Source organism: Ahaetulla prasina, chromosome 1 (assembly GCF_028640845.1).
Source record: "Ahaetulla prasina isolate Xishuangbanna chromosome 1, ASM2864084v1, whole genome shotgun sequence".
Lineage (NCBI taxonomy): Eukaryota > Metazoa > Chordata > Lepidosauria > Squamata > Colubridae > Ahaetulla > Ahaetulla prasina.
In genome coordinates, this window is record NC_080539.1 from 45,232,276 (window position 1) to 45,241,452 (window position 9,177).

The window sequence follows — 9,177 nt, forward strand, 5'->3', positions numbered from 1 at the left end:
TGGTTTGGCCTTTTTTTTATAGAGAACGGAATAAAAATAATAATCATTTGTCATAAGAGGAGTTTTTATGACATATTGCCTGTATCAGTGTTATACAAGGTAATTTGTTGCATTGAAGTTTTGCTAGAACCTGAATTATGCTGTAGTGCAGATTTCAGCTTTTCTATTACTGTTCTGATCTTGATCAATTTCCCTCTGAAAAGAACATGGATTTTCAACACATTACAAAATCTTATAACGTATTAGTTAATGGATACTGCATCTACTGACTGTACTTTTCTACCGTTCTTTTTCTGGGTGATTTGACTTTCCTTTTTTTCTTGCAGCTTTAAGTAAAGTAAGAAATGACTTTGTCAGGGAAAATGGCCAACAGCAGCAGACTCTGAGGAACTTGATTGGTCTACGCAGAGAAACTAACTGAATTTGAGTTTATGATATTTACCAATGGGAAGCAGATTTACCAGCAATGCAACACCATTGCAGCAGTGCAATATCATTGCATTGTTGGTTTGCTCTTTGACACTTATTTTAAAATAGACATGCAGTCTATGGTGCAATCCTAAAATATTGATATGGAAGTGAATATCATCAAGAATAGACTAGACTAGAATAGAATAGAATAGAATAGATTTTTTATTGGCCAAGTGTGATTGGACACACAAGGAATTTGTCTTGATGCAAATTTGTCTTGACCCCAAAAAGTTGTCATGTATGTATCCTAATGTACAGGTTAAATGTTGGAGATGCGATTGTGAAGATGCCACTTATTACCATATATGGTGGACTTGTAAAAAAGTTAAAGCATTTTGGATTAAAGTATGGTGGATCATGCAGAATATTTTGAAAAAGAAGATTAAGTTTACTCCGCAGTTCTTTCTACTAGGAATTATTATGGACTGTACAGCTATAGAGACTAAATTGATTTTGAACTTAATAACAGCCGCAAGACTTTTGATTGCTCAGTATTGGAAGAAAGAAGAATTACCTACAATTGAAGAATGGACACTCAAAGTATCAAATCTGGCAGAGATGGCAAAAATCTCCGCTTACTTGAAAGACTATACACTAGAAAAATATATTTTAGAATGGAAAATGTGGATTGATTATATTCAAAATAAGTATCAGATAAAAAAATATCGAATAGCATATGAGTAAATTTAGGAAATATTTTGTATTAGATATATTTTTGAAGGAGAGGGGAATTGAGAGTGTGACTAAGTGTGGTGTGACTAGAGATTATAATTTAGGAATTATTTTAGATTATGATTGTTAGTTTTGATACCCTGCATTTTGTTCTGGGAAGTCGGGGTGGGGGTGGGGGTAAGGGGAGGGTGGGGGGTTTGGTAGAGATGGAGTGATGGTTAATGTACAGGGATTATTGAAGATGTATAAATATAATTAATGTAGGGTCGGGTCTGCCCAGTTACCATTTTAGAACGGTGGAGAGGGAGAAAAGAGAGAGTAGGAGGTAGGAAAGAGGAGAAGAGGAAGGAAGAGGGGTAGAAGAGGGAGAAGGAAGGTGTAGGGTGGAGGGAGGAGAGGATGTAGATAAGAGAAGGAGAGGAAGGTCTGGAAAGTAGAAGAAGGTAGAAGAGGGAAGAGTGTTAAAAAGGGGGGGGTGACTGGGCAAGCCCGACTAATTGTATATAACTGTACATTGGATGAATTATTTGATATGATTGTAAAAATAAAACTTTTTATAAAAAAAAAAAAAAAGAAATGACTTTGTCAGGGAAAATGGCCAACAGCAGCAGACTCTGAGGAACTTGATTGGTCTACGCAGAGAAACTAACTGAATTTGAGTTTATGATATTTACCAATGGGAAGCAGATTTACCAGCAATGCAACACCATTGCAGCAGTGCAATATCATTGCATTGTTGGTTTGCTCTTTGACACTTATTTTAAAATAGACATGCAGTCTATGGTGCAATCCTAAAATATTGATATGGAAGTGAATATCATCAAGAATAGACTAGATTAGACTAGACTAGAATAGAATAGAATAGATTTTTTATTGGCCAAGTGTGATTGGACACACAAGGAATTTGTCTTGATGCATATGCTCTCAGTGTACATAAAAGAAAAGATACGTTCATCATTAGGCAGCATTAGTAGGCTCTTTCCGTATACCAGATATATTTTTTTTAAAATCTATTTTCTTCACAGTGATGGATCTGTTTATTAGCTTTACTGGACTTGTCAAAAAAAATTTCTAAACTGTGCTGGCACAGTGGTTAAAATGCAGTACTGCAGGCTACTTCTGCTGACTGCCGGCTGGCAGCCGTTCAAATCTCACCAGGCTCAATGTTGACTCAGCCTTCCATCCTTCTGAAGTGGGTAAAATGAGGACCCAGATTGTTGGGGGCAATATGCTGACTCTGTAAACTGCTTAGAGAGGGCTGGAAAGCTCTGCAAAGCAGCATATAAGTCTAAGTACTATTTGCTATTGCTAAGGATGTTGCAAAAAGATGATGGTGCTCCAAGCAAAGCAAACTGATTTAAAATATCAGCTGCACAAAGTATTGCAGGAGCTAAAGAGATTTGCCTTATTTCTTGAGACCTTTCCATTTTGAATAATCAAATGATGTAATAATGCTGAAATTCTATTTAGCTGATTCTGGGTGGATTTGAAACTTGTATTTGAAGTGTGGTGGATACTGGCTTATTATATTTTAAAATAACATGCTGCTTCCATATAGTGAACCTTTTAGAAGGAAACATTTTGAAGAGGATAACATTATCAGCATCAGAGCTCAAGGTCTTTTTAGCTGTCATGTATCATTTGCAAGCTCAACCCAGCAAACTCAGGCAGGCCTTCAATATATTGCATTGCAGAACAAATTCTGTAACAGATTTGAAAGGTGCCCTATTTTTACCTCAGTAAATACTTGTATAAAGTTGCTCAGCTGGAATTTATATGCTGATCAGATATTCGCTCCATCCTCAGGCACAGGCTGTGCATGGCAAGCTCACTTCAGAAAATAAATAGTCCCATATTTGATGTTATATAATGTACAGTTTGCAATAGAGTGCCCTGGAAGAGCATTAGGGATGTTATCCCTGTTCTATTGATGTTGCTGCTGGAACTCGCATCAGTTAAAGTGCAACATTTTTGGTGACCAACAAAAGTTTGACTGCTAAATATGTTTTCTTCACTTCTCAAATAGAGATAGGTAACACTCATTTCAGTTGGCTTGTTGTTGTTTTTATCAAATCAATCTTGCAGTTGTTGCAGACTTTTTCACTGAGCCCTCAGAATGGCCAGCCTACCTCACATTTAGTGATCAGGCAGATTGCAATTTTGGGGTTCCCAATGACTTTTTGAACAATATAAAAAACCCCGACTTTTCATAACCCTTCTTGAAAAGGTGGTCTTCGTGAGAAACATATTTTTTTCCTGTGTATACCTCTGCAAATTATCACTTTTTCATTTCTACTCCCCTGAGAATTGTTTGTTCACTTAGGCACTGGATTGTACTTGCCACCTTACTACCCTCATTATTAGATTTGCTGGGAAGCATCTTAATAAATCTTTATGAGTTCTGCTTAAGTATGTATGTATGTATGTATGTATGTATGTATGTATGTATGAATGAATGTATGTATGTATTTATTTATTTATAAATAGTTCCTATCCCAATCTTCTCCAATAGCTCATCTCCAAAACTTTTGATTTGTAATCCATGAATTCAGAAATTCATTGAGTCACTCTAATCACTAGATATACCAATAAATCAGAGGAACACTCTTGGAATCACCACTCTCAGGGCTCATAGCAGAGACCATAATGTAACATGTAGAAACTATGACATTCCAACACATACAACCAAAAGTATAGATCTGGTGTGAAGGCAACACCATCATAATGAAAAAGAACAACTTGAGAAAATACATGAAACCATCAACAACTTCTTCGAAGGAATAAAATTCACAAGGCAGGGAGAAAACAATACATTATCCTGCCTATATATCCTCAGCAGAGGAAACTATGACAAATTAGACATGCAAATCTATTGAAAAACAAGATCTATGAATTATAGTCCTACCTCAGGAGTGAAAGCCAGCTAGGTGACTTCAGTCACTGCCAGTCACTCATTCTCAATCCAACTAACCTCACAAGGTTGTGGTTGTGAGGAAAATAGGTGGAGGAAGAAGTGTTAGATATGTTTGCCGTATTAGATGTTTCTGCCTTAATCAATAGACTTTACCATCCCAAAACCCACAAGCCTGGGGGATGGGATGAAAAGTTCCTGAAATTTCGAACTGTCCAAAATTAGAAAGGCAAAAAATAACTGAAGAAAATATGAATAATGTCAGTCATCACCAGAAATCCAGAAAAGTTGAGTATCTTCATGAAAAGAAAAATGGAATATCGACGCAGGAAAACCTTGCACAAAAGTTTGCAGTAGGAGCAAAATCTTGAAGCCCAAACCAAGTCAAGATTGCTCATTCAAAGCTTTTGTAATCTCAAGAAGCATGAGGACTTCAACACTATCTGGGTGATTCCATGGCATCAACTGTGTGTGATAATTAAGTCAATTTATTCCTGGTTCAGTTGCGCATGTTCAAAAAAGCAAAGACAAAACATGTTTTGGTTTCATGGAGCTTGTGAATTATCAATTTTCCTATTTTGATGAACAACAGCACAATGCTTTTTTGTTATGCAATAAACATTAAGAATTATAGAACTTTAGGTAGAAAGATAGAATCCCTGGAAAGGTGTTGTATTTTGGCCCTCTCTCTTGAGGAAAGACAGAATTTCAGTTTTGAAGAGGATGATTTGATCTTTCCCTATCCTAACCCTGCAAAATATTCACTGGGCTCCACCCTACAAATCAGTCAGAATCAGAAATAACAGTTGAGAATCTTGCCAAGATACAGAAAGAAAATTCTACCCCTTTGGGCTTAAGTCTGCCATTTCTTTCATCCCACTCCTTGGCTAAAAACAGCTGAAGGCATCCACTTGAAGCATGGGTGGAAATCCAATGTGGTTTCTACGGGCTGTAGTAGAAATTTCTGGCAAGATGGGGCAGGATAGGAAGGGGAAATTTTATCAGTTTATCAAACTTTCAATTTCTGAAATATACTTTTTTTTTTAAAGAAAATGGAGTGCTATGTCAGCCTGGGGAAAGTGTAATAAAAAACAAAGATTGCAGTTCCATGGCTGCTGAAAGCTTTATAGTACTAGTATCCTTTCCAGTATCCTTTTACACAATATATTTAGTTAATAACCTCACTCTCCAGAAGAAGCTATATGATGTTTTGCAGCAAAAAGCTAAATCTTCTATTAATAGCCACTAAGTGTAAATGCACTCTCACTGACATGTTGCATTTGAATTCTCTCTGTATGGAGTTCACTTCTCTGCATTTCTGCCATTTCCTTCCTTTTCCCCCCAGAATCGGTTTCCTGGGGTGATCTCCCATTCTTCTTTGCCATCCAAATTTCTTACATGATGCAGTATATCTGGTAGCTTCATCCATAGCAATGCAGGGGCTGGGGCTTAAAGGAATCCTAGGCTCTGCTGGACTGCAGCACTTCACTTTTGCAGCCATGGGTTATAGATCTGTATTTGCATAGAGAGATAGTGATCCAGTCTAAAAAAGCCACAATCATAATGAAAATCACAACAGAGACAGGAACCAAATCTTAAATGCTATTCAGTTCCTCTATTTTCTTCAGAACACATTTCAGCCTCCTTCCATTGTATTCCTGGAACTTCTCATCTTTTAAAGAAGTGGAGTGAGTATAGCAACATACAGACCGCTGAGAGAGTTCCTGAAACTAGAAGAAAAACATTTGACTTTTCTCAAAGGAAAAGGTTTCCCGTCCTGGTTAACAAGAAGATTCCTTTATTCAAATGACCTTCTCGGGGAACAGAAGTGCATTTCTAGATGATCTGTATTCAGAGAACTCAGTTACCATTAAAACTTTGACCTTTTTGTAGCACACGAAAGAGAGTGACATGGCCTCATCAGTGCTTAAACCAGAAGAGCAAAAAGTGTAGCCAGCATTCCCCTTAGCCAAAAATTCTGGTTCACAAAGTACCCAAATGTTGCCTTTTGCTGTATCATGAAGCGGAGCATTTTTAACACTGTCAAACTTTCTCATGGATGCAATAATTTAATTAATATTGAGCAGCAGTATAAATTATGAGCCAAACTCTATCCTTCTAACAGCTACCCTATTTTAATCCCCTTATCTTAGCAAAACTTGTTGGAGCTCTTCCCCTAGGAAGATGGCAAGAATTGTGTATCATCTACTTTTAGAAAAGGCATTCTAGTTGTCCATGAATGCCCACTCCAAAGCCTCTACCTAGGGAGGCTTTGCATATTAACAAAGCAGGCAGCACAATTCTCAACAATATGCTAATTAATTAGTTACTGAGTTCTGCAAGAAACTAATGCAAGTTATTGTATTGACAGTGGACTGTTAATTTTGACATTGAAATTAGTTTACTTTGAGTGGAAATATTATCACTCAGTGAGGGAGACAGGCAGTCTCTAAATGTGATGAATAAAAATAAATTATAATAAAATAAATTATCCTTAATGTGCACCTTTTGTTAGTAATAAAGTTACTTGAAAGTTCCAGGGGCATAAATAATGGATTACATCATCTTTTCATTAATAAACATCTTAGAATATGGAACTTTCCTGAAGGACACTTCTACAGGTTCTTCCACTGTATTAAGTTATCTGTAAGGGTAGGTTTGTCAGTTAGGCTGTGTTATCCTGTGATACAGGCTAACGTTATCCTTGCGAGAGAGCTCAGATGAAAAGCACACCCAGGAGTACTACCTCTATCTGTATTGTAGTGCTACATTAATAGACTCTTGAAAGTCTGAATGTATCCCTACCTTCTTTCACTTTTACTCTCCTGAAAATTAGAGAGGGTCTCTTCTGCTTCTGCCACCCCTCCACCATTGCCTAGATTATGGTTTTTCCTCTGTTTCCCAAGGTCATTCCCACATATCATTATATCTGATCTCAACAAGGAAGCTATTCCAAAGGGCAAAGGCTGCTACTGAAAAACAGCATCTCTATGATTCATCCCTGCTCACTTCATAGAAATGGGAGTCAGTCTTTGTTTTCTACTGGCTGATTGTATCAATCAGGTTAATGATGATAAAAGAAAAAAGGAGACCAAGTACCAAGCCTGCCCAGGGGTATAGGTAGAAAACAGCATTTTGTTTTCCTGGAAGCCTACTGGAGCCAATGCAGGATTCAACCCAAAGCTATAATTCATTATAGAATGCTGGCTTTTAAAAAAGCTGCTCTATTTTGTATTAATTGAAGTTTCCACGCGGTCTTCAGAGGCAACTCTATGCAGGCCACATGGCAGTAATTCAGACAAGTGATGATGGGGACCTATCACTCTAGGTACGATTACAACTGGTGTAACAGCATGCTGGAGGGAAATCCCCCTGGTCATGGTCTCTATCTGCTTAACAAGAAGTGCAAATCCAATTTGCTGACCTGAGGTTTTTTTGGGAGGGGGTCTACTGCTTTTTCAGTGCACATATAGCAACTCCATCTTACTTAATTTCAGCTTGATCCAATTCCATTCCATCCAACCAAGTCGTGTGACAGAAGGCCCATTGGACCATTCAAACCTTATGATTTTGAGTTATGTAATCTGATTTTCTTTGGCACTCCAAAAATAGGTGGTTGTTGCTGAGTTCAGATGATCAAAGATGGAATAGATTCTGAAAAATAGTTCAAGGTATTCATGTTTGAAAAGCGCTATACTAATCTTTTGGTATAAAGCTGCCTTATATCACATCAGATGTTGGTCTACCTGGGGATATAAGGATTTCAACCTAAGTCATTCTGCATATGAAGCATGCATTCTGTTTTTGTACATTTTCCTTCTTTGATACACACGCTTGTCAATAGAAACGCATTTCTTGTTAGAGTGCTGTGATCTTCCTTTCTTTTATTTATTATCAGGCACTTTCAAGATGCCAGAGGGCTTGATTCTTCAGAAGGTAGAAATGGAATGTGTTCTTGTGTTGATCCTTCTTCCCATGTTGAGCTCTGAACTCCACATTATTAGGAGAATGCCAAATTCATTTTTCTAAGGAACATGTCATATATTTGCTGATTTTCTGTTAAGAGGAGTCATGAAGCTCAATTCCCTACTTGTCACTTTGAAAAGTCAGGGGACATGAGTGCTAGAACTTTGATCATAAAAATACAATCATTGTTAGCAAAGAGAGCAAGAAGAAGTAGAACAGCCTTTTGATTCTTGAGCTGGAACTAAGTGAAACCCACTGCCAGCTACAGGCAACTTTTCAGTTTTCGCCATGAGCCAAATCTGCTAAGACAAATGGGACATCAGATATTAATTTAGCACATTCCCCTAAAATATAAATTGTTCAAATTTACATGCGCTCATTTTGTTTCAGAAAGAAGTTAGTCCCACTGGCTACCTGTAACACTGAGCTAGGAGAGTTCTGTTAAATAGTTTAACCACTTGAGAAGTAATTGCCAATAGACTGGACACCCTCGTACTAAATCAAAGTACAGTGATATACATACAGTCTTTTGCCCTTTTCAGGTTTGGATTCATTCCATTTTTGCTTAAAATTTTATGCAGCAGAGGTTATATAAGCATATGCTCTCTATTACAGAATAGGTAAGCACCTTGTGATTGAGGGAAAATAATGGGCCCTCAGCCAGAAAATTTAAGGCAGTTGAAAAATGAAAGATCTGCTACGGGTCACTGAGATAGAGATATTATAATCACAGTGTAAATTGTGTCAACTAGGATGCTGTTTATATATTGTGTGATAGATATATCACTGGTCTCAAACATTTCTGTTTGTTGCCAAAAGATTGCATAATGAGGGAAATGGAAAGAATAATATTTTACTGCTTTCCTTTTAAATCATGCTTCTTTTGCTGTTGAAGTGAGGTCAAATGAAAAACCCTCTCCTTCTCATCCTGTATCCATTCTGGCTGTGACAGCAACACATTTTCTGAACAATCAGTGGTTTGAAAAGAAAATCTTTTAGGCTGGAAATCACAAGATCTTTCATCTTAAAGGGTTAATTCTCCCCACATGAGAATTCTCTTCCTTGTGCCTTTTGTAAAGATGTTTTATGCATGAAGCAACATATGTAACGAAATTACCACCCCATTATATATATGAAAGTAAACCACTCAAAATAAC